The following is a 15,216-nucleotide window of genomic DNA, read 5'->3' as shown; positions in this document are numbered from 1 at the left end:
CTTTTGCAAAACTACGGTCTCCTAAAGGGCCAACCCTACACCTTGAAGATAGGCACTTTTCCTACACTGCATAGCCTCCTACTTCGAATGCTTCTTGTACCACTGGACTGGTGAAGTAGCATGGATTCCTTGGACCCCATGAACAGCACCAATGAGGCTCCCGACTGTACTTCTACAGGAATCTGGTTCTGTGGGATTCTGCTTGCCAGCCTTGGTGTCATGGACCCGTCAGAGGACTCATCAGACGAGGATGACTCGGGAGTAACAGCAGCAGACCCAGAAGCAGCAGACCCAGAAGGAGAAATGGAGGAAACCCCTGAGAACCCAGCCCCTTCTCCCCCTCAGCTGCAGAGCACCCCAGACACAGCTGAAGCCCTTCAGCCAGACGCAGCCAGTGAACAGGATACTCCCCCCTCACCTGCAGAACGTAGACAACAGAAGGTCAGGCAGAAGAGGGGCAGGCCTGTCCACTTAAGGCCAAAACGCTGATGGCTCACACCTGCTGACAAACCTGCTCCTTAAAAGTCAAACCTTGGCTTCAGCTTGTTGCTGACTACAATGTCAGGCGTGACCACTGTGTGTCTTCCTATCCCCTGAACCTTGACTTGGACTGATCACTCGGCAAACTAGACCCGGACCTTCACTGACGTCTCTTCTGGATTTCTGGCTTGGCACGTAAGCTTTGAACGGCCTCTGCCCTTATCTTGCTTCCTCCTTGCTAGCCTGGCAGATTTATAGCCAAGCTGCCGGCTGAAGACTTATGGCCTGGCAATTACCAAGGAATCTCCAGCCCTGCCTACACCCCCACAGACACTGCTGTCTCAGTGAAGAGCTGACACTTGGGTTCAGTGCCCCCCAATCACTAGTATCAAGCTCAGAATCAAGACTCTGGCCCAGCAACTTAGCTGGCAACACTGTAGACTCTGTATCAGTGTCATGGCTACTGCTATACTCCAGGGTCATGAAACATATCCCTTTTCTGCTATTAAATATAAATTAATTTATCTTTTTTTGCTAAAATCCCATTCTTTGTATTCAGCATTTCATCTATGTCAATCAATCTGATTGTGGGAGAAGTTTTGTTTTTTAAATCAATGTATGGATTTAAGTTACCAGCACAAATATTTATGCTCAGCTATGTGCTACTAAAAACACAAAACTGGATTTCTCAGCAGAAGCACAAACTACTACACCTAAAAAACCTTCACTGTTTGTATTCTTAAGCTGGTTTTCAATTTGTTTTCAAGAAATTTAAAAGAATTTTCAGTCCATTGCTAGGAAACGCATTTAAATGTGTAATGATTTCCTCTTACTCGTACAGAGAGAGTGGGGCACAGCACTTGTTCATCCACACTAAAAACCTATAATAAAACCAAAGCACTACAGCTAATTTGTATGTTATATGATCTCAATTAATACAGAGACCCACGTGCCAATGAAGGTTAAGAAATTCCATCTTACCAGCTCAGTTTACCTAACACCCAACATCAAATATACATCACCAGTTCAAGCACTTAAAATTATTAAATGGACATAGGACAAATTTTGAAAATATTGTCTACATTCCAGTAATGGAATCCTTTCTTGGGTCTTTGTAAGCATGATGGCTAATAAAGCTTATAAAATTAAAGCCAAGATTCACAACATTCTATTAGAAATGTATGTTTCTTCTAGCCAATATGCTGCCTTTCCCCACCCTGTGCGTAAACTAGAATGAGTCTCTCATTATTTTATTCACTGTAGCCTTCCTACAGCAAAAGAAATCAACTACCATTCCAACACTATGGCAGTACAACTCAGGGCCCCTAAATCTTAAAGACCTACTTATGTACTGTTTTTTTAAAATCATTTGCAGTTCAACACTTACTCTGCCTACAATTCTAATAAGACCTTTTAAGGAATGTTATGATTGTCCAGTACAAACCTATAGGCCAGTATACCAAATACTAATTGCTTTATTATGTTACCCTCACTTCCATTTGCAGCATTATTACAAGTAAATGGCAAGTGTTTGTGTCCATGCTGTTATTCATGTCTCCGCCTTTGGCCATTTCCCATAATTTCCTGCCTGCAGATACTGCATCTCATATAGGTTGAGAGTCCCTGAGCCACATACACCAAAAAGGGGGAATTCTTACCCTATGTGATTAAAATGGCAAACATGATCTCAGGAAAGGTCTACACCTCAAGAGTTGGAGAACAGTTGCAGGTATACAATTTATCACAATTTTAACCATCTTCCCATTCATTTTATCTTGTCAAGATTTCTGTATATCAAATGCTTGTTAAAATATTTTTACACAGCTTTGGAGACAATTGTCAAAGGATAACCAGATTACTTTAATAGTAAAAAATGAGAACTTGTTAAACTTAGCAAGAGGTTAAAATGGGAGTGGGATAACCCAGCAGGCGCCTTCTGTTTTAACTTTTAAGCACCTGCTGAAAGCCTTTCTGTTCTGCCAGGCTTCTGCAAGCAATTAAGAAGATACTTTTTCACAACAGTTGACCTTTGTTTTTATTGTATTTTTTAATGTTTTTTATTCTATGGTTGTTGTAAACCACTTTGATGTTTAATGAAAAAGTGGTATACAAACATTTTTATAAATAAAAATATGAATATTATTTCTATTAATATAAATATTATTTCTATTAATATAAATAAAAATATAAATAAAAATATAAAAATAAAAATATAAATGACCGTCCAGATGTTGGACTAAAACTCCCATATTTCCTAACCACTCGCCATGCTGGCTGGGATATCCAAGATCTGGAGGACCACAGGTTCTCCAGCCCTAGTTAAAGGTGTATTTTATTCTTTCTGTAAGTAAGCTACGAGCTAGAGGGAGCCCCAGCTGATGAAGCGTCAAGGCCCCAGCTGACAAAGCGTCAAGGCGAGTTAAGCAGCAGAGCGAGTTCGGCAGCACGGCGAGGAGGCCAGGGCCCCCCACTCTGCCCGTCTGTTCCCTGACCTCAACTAAACCGCAGTCTCCAACCCATTGACGTAATAAACCTTAAACAAAACTATGCAGGTAAGAAGCCAGCAGGGGGTTTCCAGTGTTTTGCACCGCCTGCAGCATGTACGACTATCTGCCTGTTGGACAGAAGTCGTGGGTGTGCTCTCGGTGCAATGAGCTCCTGGCTCTCCGGGAACGACTTCATTTCCTTGAGGCCAAGGTGGCGGACCTGGAAAAGCTGAGAGAGGCAGAGAGGTGTGTGGAGGAGGCCTTCAGGGACGTTATAGCTGTGTTCCACTCCAACGATGATAGCTCTCCTGCTATCATGGACAACGATGGTCTCGGGGAAGGAGAGCATCCAGCTGAGGAAGAGGGAAACGATCCCTTAGAAGGGACCCATTCCTTGGGGGATGAGCAGCTATCCTCTCGTGCCGAGGATATATCTCCAGGGGGTGGAGGGATCCTTGTAGTGGGTGATTCGATCATTAGGAACATAGACAGTGGGGTGTGTGATGGGCGTGTAGACCGCAAGGTGTTTTGCCTGCCTGGTGCGAAGGTTGCGGATATCGCCCGTCGTTTAGATAGTTTGGTAGACAGTGCTGGGAAGGAGTCAGTGGTCGTGGTGCACGTTGGCACTAACGACATGGGGAAATGCAGCCGTGAGGTCCTGGAAGCAAAATTTAGGTTGCTAGGTAGGATGCTGAAAGCCAGGACCTCCAAGGTGGCTTTCTCTGAAATGCTACCGGTTCCACGCACAGGCCCAGCCAGACAGGCCCAGCTTCGCAGTCTCAATGCATGGATGAGACGATGGTGTCGGGTGGAAGGGTTCGGATTTGTTAGGCACTGGGGAACATTTTGGGACAAGCCGGGCCTGTACAAAAGGGACGGGCTCCACTTGAACCAGAATGGAACCAGACTGCTGGCACTTAAAATTAAAAAGGTAGCAGAGCAGCTTTTAAACTGACTGAGGGGGGAAACCCGACAGGAGCTGAGAAAGGTCCGGTTCGGAATAAACCTCCCCCCTGGGATAAAAACCAAAGAAATGATGAAATTTTAAAAGGGGTAGGCCTAGAAGTAGGCACTGTGAGAGCAGGGGCACAGGATATAAATTCAGAAGAGCAAAATTACCACAGGCCTAACCACAAGTGCCAAAGACACTTGAAGAGAGACACTGCTTACAAGTGCCTGTACGCTAATGCTAGGAGCCTCCGAACCAAGATGGGAGAACTGGAGTGCTTGGTCTTAGAGAAGAGCATTGATATAGTGAGCATAACCGAGACCTGGTGGAATGGAGAAAACCAGTGGGATACGGTTATCCCTGGATATAAACTATATCGGAAGGACAGGGAAGGACGTATTGGTGGCGGAGTCGCTCTATACGTGAAAGAAGGCATTGAATCCAGCAAGCTCGAAACCCCAAAAGAGGCAGACTCCTCCACAGAATCGTTGTGGGTGGTGATACCGTGCCCCAGGAGGGACTTAATACTGGGAACGATCTATCGTCCCCCTGATCAAAATGCTCAGGGAGACCTGGAGATGAGATATGAAATTGAGGAAGCATCCAAACTAGGAAAGGTGGTAGTAATGGGTGACTTCAACTACCCAGACATAGACTGGCTGCATATGTGTTCCAGTCATGACAAAGAAGCAACGTTTCTAGATATTCTAAATGACTATTCCCTAGATCAGTTGGTCATGGAACCGAACAGAGGGACGGCAACCCTGGACTTAATCCTCAGTGGGGACCGGGACCTGGTGCGAGATGTAAGTGTTGTTGAACCGATTGGGAGCAGTGACCACAGTGCTATTAAATTAAACATACATGTAACTGGCCAATTGCCACGAAAATCCAACACAGTCACATTTGACTTCAAAAGAGGAAACTTCACAAAAATGAGGGGATTGGTCAAAAGAAAGCTGAAAAACAAAGTCCAGAGGGTCACATCACTCGAAAATGCTTGGAAGTTGTTTAAAAACACTATATTAGAAGCTCAACTGGAGTGCATACCGCAGATCAGAAAAGGTACCGCCAGGGCCAAGAAGATGCCAGCATGGTTAACAAGCAAAGTCAAGGAAGCTCTTAGAGGCAAAAAGTCTTCCTTCAGAAAATGGAAGTCTTGTCCAAATGAAGAAAATAAAAAAGAACACAAACTCTGGCAAAAGAAATGCAAGAAGACAATAAGGGATGCTAAAAAAGAATTTGAGGAGCACATTGCTAAGAACATAAAAACCAACAACAAAAAATTCTATAAATACATTCAAAGCAGGAGACCATCTAGGGAGACAATTGGACCCTTGGATGATAAGGGAGTCAAAGGTGTACTAAAGAACGATAAGGAGATTGCAGAGAAGCTAAATGAATTCTTTGCATCTGTCTTCACAGTGGAAGATATAGGGCAGATCCCTGAACCTGAACTAACATTTGCAGGAAGGGATTCTGAGGAACTAAGACAAATAGTGGTAACGAGAGAGGAAGTTCTAAGCTTAATGGAGAATATAAAAACTGACAAATCACCGGGCCCGGATGGCATCCACCCGAGAGTTCTCAAAGAACTCAAAGGTGAAATTGCTGATCTGCTAACTAAAATATGTAACTTGTCCATTGGGTCCTCCTCCGTGCCTGAGGACTGGAAAGTGGCAAATGTAACGCCAATCTTCAAAAAGGGATCCAGAGGGGATCCTGGAAATTACAGGCCAGTTAGCTTAACTTCTGTCCCTGGAAAACTGGTAGAAAGTATTATTAAAGCTAGATTAACTAAGCACATAGAAGAACAAGCCTTGCTGAAGCAGAGCCAGCATGGCTTCTGCAAGGGAAAGTCCTGTCTCAGTAACCTATTAGAATTCTTTGAGAGTGTCAACAAGCATATAGATAGAGGTGATCCAGTGGACATAGTGTACTTAGACTTTCAAAAAGCGTTTGACAAGGTACCTCACCAAAGGCTTCTGAGGAAGCTTAGCAGTCATGGAATAAGAGGAGAGGTCCTCTTGTGGATAAGGAATTGGTTAAGAAGCAGAAAGCAGAGAGTAGGAATCAACGGACAGTTCTCCCAATGGAGGGCTGTAGAAAGTGGAGTCCCTCAAGGATCGGTATTGGGACCTGTACTTTTCAACTTGTTCATTAATGACCTAGAATTAGGAGTGAGCAGTGAAGTGGCCAAGTTTGCTGACGACACTAAATTGTTCAGGGTTGTTAAAACAAAAAGGGATTGCGAAGAGCTCCAAAAAGATCTCTCCACACTGAGTGAATGGGCGGAAAAATGGCAAATGCAATTCAATATAAACAAGTGTAAAATTATGCATATTGGAGCAAAAAATCTGAATTTCACATATACGCTCATGGGGTCTGAACTGGCGGTGACCGACCAGGAGAGAGACCTCGGGGTTGTGGTGGACAGCACGATGAAAATGTCGACCCAGTGTGCGGCAGCTGTGAAAAAGGCAAATTCCATGCTAGCAATAATTAGGAAAGGTATTGAAAATAAAACAGCTGATATCATCATGCCGTTGTATAAATCTATGGTGCGGCCGCATTTGGAATACTGTGTACAGTTCTGGTCGCCTCATCTCAGAAAGGATATTATAGAGTTGGAAAAGGTTCAGAAGAGGGCAACCAGAATGATCAAGGGGATGGAGCGACTCCCTTACGAGGAAAGGTTGCAGCATTTGGGGCTTTTTAGTTTAGAGAAAAGGCGGGTCAGAGGAGACATGATAGAAGTGTATAAAATTATGCATGGCATTGAGAAAGTGGATAGAGAAAAGTTCTTCTCCCTCTCTCATAATACTAGAACTCGTGGACATTCAAAGAAGCTGAATGTTGGAAGATTCAGGACAGACAAAAGGAAGTACTTCTTTACTCAGCGCATAGTTAAACTATGGAATTTGCTCCCACAAGATGCAGTAATGGCCACCAGCTTGGACGGCTTTAAAAGAAGATTAGACAAATTCATGGAGGACAGGGCTATCAATGGCTACTAGCTGTGATGGCTGTGCTCTGCCACCCTAGTCAGAGGCAGCATGCTTCTGAAAACCAGTTGCTGGAAGCCTCAGGAGGGGAGAGTGTTCTTGCACTCGGGTCCTGCTTGCGGGCTTCCCCCAGGCACCTGGTTGGCCACTGTGAGAACAGGATGCTGGACTAGATGGGCCACTGGCCTGATCCAGCAGGCTCTTCTTATGTTCTTATGTTCTTTAAGTACTATTACAATCTCCTACAAGTAGACCTTTTCAAAAAGTGAATACATATTGTTCTTAAACGTCCTACAGGTTAAGAATCAAGACAGTAATGAAATGTCCTAGGTATAATTTGATATACTTATTCTAAACATCCCATGCAAGCACATAACATTTTAAGCAACTTCACAAGAAGCTCCACTTCAGTTGTTAAAAGATATGCATAGTGATTTGTCCTATCTGGTCTGATAGGTCCATATTCAAATACATCAGCACAATAATCATCCAATTCTTCTTCAGCTAGATGCTCTGCAATCTCTGAGCTTAGTAACTGTTTCCAGTTTTAGAGTTTACACTTACTTCACATGAACCTATTTTTCAAGCAGACATATTTTGGCAGTTCATACTTGTAGGTGTAATTGCAAGCCAGTAGATTAAGCATGGTTTCAAGAGCTGGCAGACTTTACATCCAATGTATGGATGCATCATATCGGGTTACCCAGAGTTAATTGTGGGGTGCACATCCCCAATTCCTTTTTCATTTCAACATACACTCAGTATTATCTTCATGGGAGCTGTACACCTGACAGTGTGCTGCAACCCAACTGAGTACTGGGCCAAGTACAATGTCATAGTGTCTTGGAGAGGTCACTTTCCTGGAGGAAAGGGATATGATTTGGGTGGCCCAAACCTGAATGCAAGATGCACACTTATTCATTTCTACATGCACTGGTTCTTATTAGCATGGGACACTGTAATGGAGGTGCAAGTGACCAGATATAGTGTTCTGGGTCTTCTATTCCCTGGTGCTAACTTGAGCAGCTCACTTCACCATGCCACATGGCAGGGTTACCTTTGGATAAGACTTCCATAAATTATTTATTTATTTTATTTATTTATTTATATCATTTTTAAACCGCCCATAGCGAATAGCTCTCTGGGCGGTGAACAAAACAAGATTAAAATACAATATTACAATAAAATTACAATAAAATCAGCAACAAGTTAAACGGAAAATTGTGACTACACACAAAATTGTTGTAGATCTGCCACCTATTTTCCATCTCCTGGGATGCAGAAATTCAGCATTATTCATCACATTTGGTCCTGGCTCTAAGGCAAAACAAGAAGGAGCCCATAAAAAAACAGACTCGGACTGGGAGTGCACTAGCCTAAGAGACATTTAATGTAGAATTACATTAGAATGTAGGTTACAAAAGTATTTCCAAATCAATGCTGCACTCGTTTAATTCTATTCAACTAAGCATTGTAATACACAGAGAGGCTACACACTTTACATGACAATTATATTGCAGTGATTTCGTGAAGCAAATAAATGAAGCATACATGACAAGCTATAGCTGAACAAAACTAAAATATTTGGGTTGCAGGTCTAGAAGTAAATTCATCACTCAGTTTACTAAATTTGGCTTCACAGTCACTCAGGCAAGTGAACTGAAAGTATTTCTGGATTGTCAATGCATATGGATCTACAGATCCCAGCACTGTCTTGGAATGCTTTTCACAAATTTCTATATGGTGAGGGTATAATATTTTTCTCAAATGTTGATTTGTTAATAATTATACATACCACCGTACCCTCAAGACTTGGCTATTTTAATGCTACCTATATACACCTTTCCTTCAAAGGATGCAAATGGTGCAGAACAGAAGGGCTTATCTCAACAGGCATGAATTACTAGGAAAATGTTAGACCAACACTCCCGGCTTCATGGGCCCTTCAGGCATAAGCCGGGGTTCTATTTTAACATATAAAAAGCTGAAAGGACTGGATCCTACATATTGTCTTTCTCCCACATTAACAATGAACTGAGGACATGCTATTAATAATACCCCCTTCTACCCAAATTGCATAGAGGAAGTAGTTACAACTGTCATGTGTTCAAGCTGCCTTCCCTTGGCAGCTCATAAAATCTTCTCAACCTTAATGCATAAGTCAATGGGCATGCTTTATATATTCCTGAAGATGAGTAAAAAAAATACAGGCTTGTTTTTATCCATAATATGTAAGCTGCCCTGAGGGTCAACGTATTTAGTGACTGAATAGATGTAGTGTGAAAAATGTGCATATTACAATTTTTTAAAGAAAAATAATTCTAATTCTACCTCTCCTGTGCCCAAGCAACTCATAATGTTCAAGAGAAATATCCTTAAAAACCACAAAGGCCAAGAATTTTCAGCAGCAGCATATCAAGCACTACTATCTGAAAGGCTTCCTGAAGAAATTTTTGGCATTCAGGAAATGTAAGAACAGAGATTTGTTCTTTAAGTAGGCTATTCAACAAACCCAAAGCAACAATGTCCTGTTGCTTGCGGTGATCAACATTCCACTTATAATGACAACATATATATCAGGACACTCAATATATTTATATCTTAATTGACAGGAGAACACATGTTTTGAGAAGAGATCTTGTAGGTAACCATAAATATATTCTTCATAAGTCCAAAAATTAAATAAATCATTTTTTCAACTCTGTTACAAATGCTAACAGGACAGTTTCCTTTAGCTTCTCACATCCAAATGAAACTTGAGAGTTATGAAGCCAAGCCTTGACTGGAAGGATTTCATTATGGTCACACCCACAGATGCTGTGGTGTTTCATAATAGCATATACAGCCCCCAATCCAGCTTTGCACAAAATCCTGTTGTGAGTACACATCTGCCAATCAAGACAGCTGACACTGTCAGCTCTGAGGAGAATAGGCTGATCTGACTGGCTGCATCTTCTAGGTAGAAAGTAGATACAGTTTTGCACATAGAATATAAAATTGCCACATAATGTCTGTTCTGCACTTGTAAGGAATCAGTCTTTCAGAGTAGCAACACCTACATTCTGGAACTCCCTGCCCACTGACATTAGACAAGTACCTTCCAGGTACTGTTTTCAGTGCCCACTAAAAACTTTTTTGTTTAGGCAAGCCTACCCAGAGAGGGAAGTTTGACATGCATTTCATATATGCATGCCACCCTGGGCTCCTACTGGGAGGAAGAGCCGGATATAAATCAAATAAATAAATAAATATATTTTTGTATACTTTTAGCTATTGAGTTTATTAATACTTGCATTTTTTATGTCAACTTGTTTTTCACTTCTGACTTTTATTGATATTTTAATGTACATTTTATTTTCTATGTAAACTGCATAGACATTTCATTAATTAACCAGTACACAAATTTTAAAAATTAACTGTGGAACTGTGGAAAATCAAATAAGCAATAGCTACATGACCACTCAAGTCCATATTTTACTTTTGAAACTAGATATTTATGCAAAAATGTATTTTAATAAACTGATTAATAATTTTTTTGCTCTTTATAAGACTTCTGTTAATGAGACTACTTTATTACACCTATTTAAAAGTTGACCACATCCAAGTATTGTCACTTCATTACTGCTTTCACTAAAACCTGCTTTAATTGCCTAGTCAGTTACACTTTACTGGCACCACAGCACCAACTGTACACATTTACTGTTTTTGTTTAGGCTCTCATTGACTCACTGAAGACTACAGAAACTTATTTTTTTTTAATGTTTGTTGAAACAATTTATTGAGGTAAATTTCAACCTTAATGTGCTATATTTTTTATATAATAATTTTAGATATAAAAAATAACACATAATTGTATGAAAGTATGCACATTCCTTCTTTTAAAAATCCTGCAAAGAAACAGAATGGTTAATTTTACCGGTAGCACAATGTAATTAAGATTGAAAGTTACCAAACTAATCACACACAAAATGGAAAATGGAAATGGACAGCCTTCAAAACAATTCCAACCCTACGAATAGGGTTTTCATGGTAAGCAGTATTCAGAGATGGTTTACCGTTGCCTTCCTCTGAGGCTGACAGGCAGTGACTGGCCCAAGGTCACCCAGTGAGCTTCATGGCTGTGTGGGGATTTAAACCCTGGTTTCCCAGGTCATCGTCCAACACTCTAACCACTACACCACATTGGCTCTTGAATCACACACACAAAAAACCCCTAAGGTAAGAATAAAGGTTTACTTATTTATTTAATTTATTATTGGTTTATATCCTACCCTTCCTCCCAGCAGGAGCCCACGGTGGCAAACAAAAGCACCAAAAACACTTTAAAACATCATATAAACAAACTTTAAAACACATTAAAACAAAGCATCTTTTAAAAGTTTCTTTAAAAAAAGCTTTCAGAACATCTTCTAAGATTAAAAACATTTTTTAAAAGAAGGTTTAAGAAGCAGTTCCAACACAGATGCAGACTGGGATAGGTCTCAACTTAAAAGACTTGTTGAAGGAGGAAGGTCTTCAATAGGCGCCAAAAAGATAAAAGAGATGGTGCCTGTCTAATATTTAAGGAGAGGGAATTCCACAGGGTAGGTGCTGGTGCTGCCACACTAAAGGTCCATTTCATATGTTGTGCAGAATGGACCTCCTGATAAGATGGTATCTGCAGGAGGCCCTCACTTGCAGAGCGCAGTGATCGACTGGGTACATAAGGGATAAGACGGTCTTTCAGATATCCTGGTCCCAAGCTGTATAGGGCTTTGTACACCAAAACTAGAACCTTGAACTTGGCCCGGTAGCCAATGGGCAGCCAGTGCAATTCTTTCAGCAGTGGGGTGACAGTTGGGCTATGTCCCTACATACAAGTACCACTGACGCCTCACAGAGTCCCTAAATACCATCAGTTATTTCTTAAATAACCTGCCAACATTATGAAATATAGTTCATAGTTCTAAGACATAAGCTGGTCACCATATCGATTTTCTGACTAAGAATATGACAACATATGTAAGCAAAGTTTTACATATATATATATATATATATACACACACACACACTGAAATAACATACACAAATACAGTTGAAAAAAGCAAATTACAACAAGCTTCCACATACCACTCAACAAATGTAACACACACTAGACAGGCTCTGAACCAATCAGATAAAGGGGGAAATTTAAAGGCCTGTCAGATAATTTACTATCATACAAGCTTGGTTTGCCAAGAGCACTAAACCCCACAAATCTTTTCAAACTGTATCAATTAAATTAATGCAATTTTATGACATAATGACTAGCCACAAGGCACAGCTTGTTACATTTAACTCTTTTTAAAGGGGCCTAATACTGTATGGTGACTATATTAATTTAAAACTGAAATCTTATACACCTTTACTTGGGAGTAAACCTACTTCTGAAGAGCCATGTACAGGATTGCACTGTAAGATGTTATAAGTTCAGAAATTCAAGAGCAGTAATATCAAGAGCAATAAACAGTTCAAAATACAATACTTCGTCCTCTATAGCTTAAATGCAACTTATAGCTACATTTGTCATGCAGTGATACCTTTTATCCCCTTCAGAACCTAGAGTCTTTGTTGGGAATGAAACACTGCTTAGCAAGTGCTAATTCACAGTGAAATGATTACTCTGTTTAGACTTAGCTGCTTTTCTGCCATGCATAAGCCATATAAGGAAGTTGAAGTTCACTACCATCTATTTCGTCCAATCCTTTGAGATGGCCAAGAATAACCTTTACTGTGTTTCTGAGGATCATACATAGTTTGAAAGTTTACTAATCTTTCATTGATAAAGCTGATTGAAGCCAGCAGAAATTCGCCTTTACACCAATCAATAGAGACCAGGAAAACAAAATATGGATGTTGATTTAAAGTATCTGCACTGGACAAGTAACACTTCGGTTGTAGCCTTCAGTGTAATACACGATTTAGAAATGTGTTCAATGCAGATTCGTTCAGTAGCTTGTGAAACCATCAACACTGTATAATTCAACAGCTGAAATGATACAATTCATTTTCCTTACAATAAGGACTGCTTTAAAAACTAGTTTTAAGAAAAACCAATGTAACTATTTCCATACTTTCCCCCATTACACCAAGACAAAAATATTCAGTCAAGGAACAGCAGTAAATATCAAACAAGGCAATTCCACTATCAGATTAACGTTTGTGAATACATCATTTTAACAGGTAAATGTTTGCAAGTTAAGTTAGAATTTATCAGAAGACAGGCAATAACCAGAAGTACTGAAGTTGTTTTATGGGAATACAATAGAAATACCTCCACTACTTAAACATTTTTGAACGATACAGGTTTTGAAAGAACAAACACTTGCTAGGCTCGTAAGTAGTTCATCGGGCCTTTCTAAATATGTGCTTATCCGACAGCCACGGAAAGCCTATTAAAGAAAGGCGTCGGTCATCAAAAAAATGCAATCTTTATGGTACAAGAGAAAAAGAATCGTTGCCCTTTATGCAACCAGAGTATGTGCAGAGAAAGTTATCTGCTTCTACAGATGACAAGTTTTAAGATCACGCACACATAATCAGGCCGTTTTACTTCAATACCTTCTACTACAGAACAAAGAAACTTCTGTTTAAGAAGCTTTGCAAAAAAGCGGGGGCTTTCCTACATTTCTCCTCTACAACAAAATTTTAAAGTAACGATTAGACTCGCAATATGAAACAGGAAGCCAACTTCAAAATCCAGAAAGTCATTTTAAAAAAAAAACTAGTAACACTTAAGAACAGAAAACAAACCCACCATCTCAAAATGAAGTACAAACTGGTTCTTTCTCCGACTTACAAAAAGATTTTATGCGTAATGCCTCACACACACACATTTTTTCAATTTTTTTTTTTAAAAACCAACCTCACAACGCGGGCGTCCAGATCTCCTCCATTTGCACTGGGTTCGTTCCCTACTCAATTGATGCTGTAAATCCAAATCAAGTTTTCTCGGCAATCAAGAAAAGAGGAAAAAGGATGCAACAGTTTTGTCGTTAGGAGTTTGGAAGGGGGGGGGCGGAGAAAGGCGTGGAGATACAGCAATGCTAAGCTTGCGGCCCGGCCGGTCGAGGTAAATTATTCCCCCCTCCCCCGCCTCTTCACTTTTCCTTCGCAGTTGAGCGGGGGAAGGTCTCGTTGTGCTCAGCTTCTCCTCTTCCGCCGTGACAAATATGCGGTTTCAGGTGCCTTAAAACGCCGCCCAGTCCCGGCTGAAGAGTCACTCCTCGCCCCTTACTTGGAGAAAGGAGCGGGGCAATAACAACCAACCGAGGGGCCGCAGTGCCTGCGCCGGAGCCTTGCCCACCTTTTCCGTTCAAAGAGGACCGAGGGGAAAGACAGAGAGCTCCGAACCCGCCTCCCGCCGACCCCCCTCCCTCGCTTCTCCTTTCTCTGCGTCCCCTCTCTAGGCCAGGCCCTGGATGCTGTAGCGCCTGCCGCAACCCCGCGCCGACGCCTCCACCACGGGCATGCGGTGGGAGGGGAGACCGAGAAGGAAAGCGCAACAAGCCCCCTTCTTCTTCCTCCACTCCGTAGCCTTCTTGTCTTCTATTCGTTCGCTTTTCCTTTCTACCCTCCTCCCCCCCCTTCGCTTTCCTGCCTCTCTCTCTCTCTCACGCACGGCTCCTCCTCTCTACACTTCCCCCTTCCTTCCTCCCTCTCCCCTTTCCCGCCCCTCTCGCTTGGCGGCTCGCTCTCTGGGCTTCGGCCAGTAACTCGCGGAGGTGTCTCCTCCAACCTCCCCGGAGATAAAGGAGGTGGCAGGCAGGCCACGCTGAGGGACGGTGGCGGGACAGGTCTATTCCTACTACTATTATTACTACTACTACTACTACTAGCACCGCCGCCCAGGCCAGGGGGAGACACTACAGCGCCGCCCAGACAGTCAAGCGTGACTGACTGACGCGCGCGCTCTTCCCCAGTCAGCCCCACCGCGCAGCTGCACTAGTTTCCCCTTCATACTTTCATCCTTAGTGCCAGACAACAAGTCTGTAAACTGGCGAAGCGAGCAGTAGCGCGATTTAGCCAATCTGGAGAGAGGAGCCTCTAGCAACAGCCAATGACCCCGCTCTGAAGGGCGACTGTGAGGGGAGGAAGAGCAGGTTAGGGTGTGTAAATTTAAAAGGCGAGAGAGAGAGAGAGAGAGAGAGAGATCAAGCCGTCTGGGAGTTTTTTTAGGACAGCTTTTGCGTTCTTATCTTTGGGTTGAGAAAGGTTGAAGTGAGTTGAGAGAAGAAGTAGTGGGGCTTGGGAACGGGAAAGAGGGTAATAATTGGGA

At 41.9% G+C, this 15,216-nt stretch overlaps 1 protein-coding gene across 4 annotated transcripts in view; it reads right to left on the bottom strand.

The window, feature by feature from the left end:
- ERBIN (erbb2 interacting protein) overlaps nucleotides 1-14,903 on the bottom strand; it is a 135,945-nt gene extending 121,042 nt beyond the window's left edge. For all 4 annotated transcript variants that reach the window (XM_061619456.1, XM_061619446.1, XM_061619476.1 and 1 more), the window contains exon 1: nucleotides 13,804-14,903. The gene's annotated coding sequence lies outside the window, so the exon portion shown is untranslated. The remainder of the gene's footprint in view (nucleotides 1-13,803) is intronic.
- Between the last annotated feature and the right edge of the window lie 313 nt (nucleotides 14,904-15,216).

The sequence above is a fragment of the Rhineura floridana genome, chromosome 1 (assembly GCF_030035675.1).
Source record: "Rhineura floridana isolate rRhiFlo1 chromosome 1, rRhiFlo1.hap2, whole genome shotgun sequence".
NCBI classification, from domain to species: Eukaryota; Metazoa; Chordata; class Lepidosauria; order Squamata; family Rhineuridae; genus Rhineura; species Rhineura floridana.
This window is presented reverse-complemented; position numbering and strand designations above follow the sequence as displayed.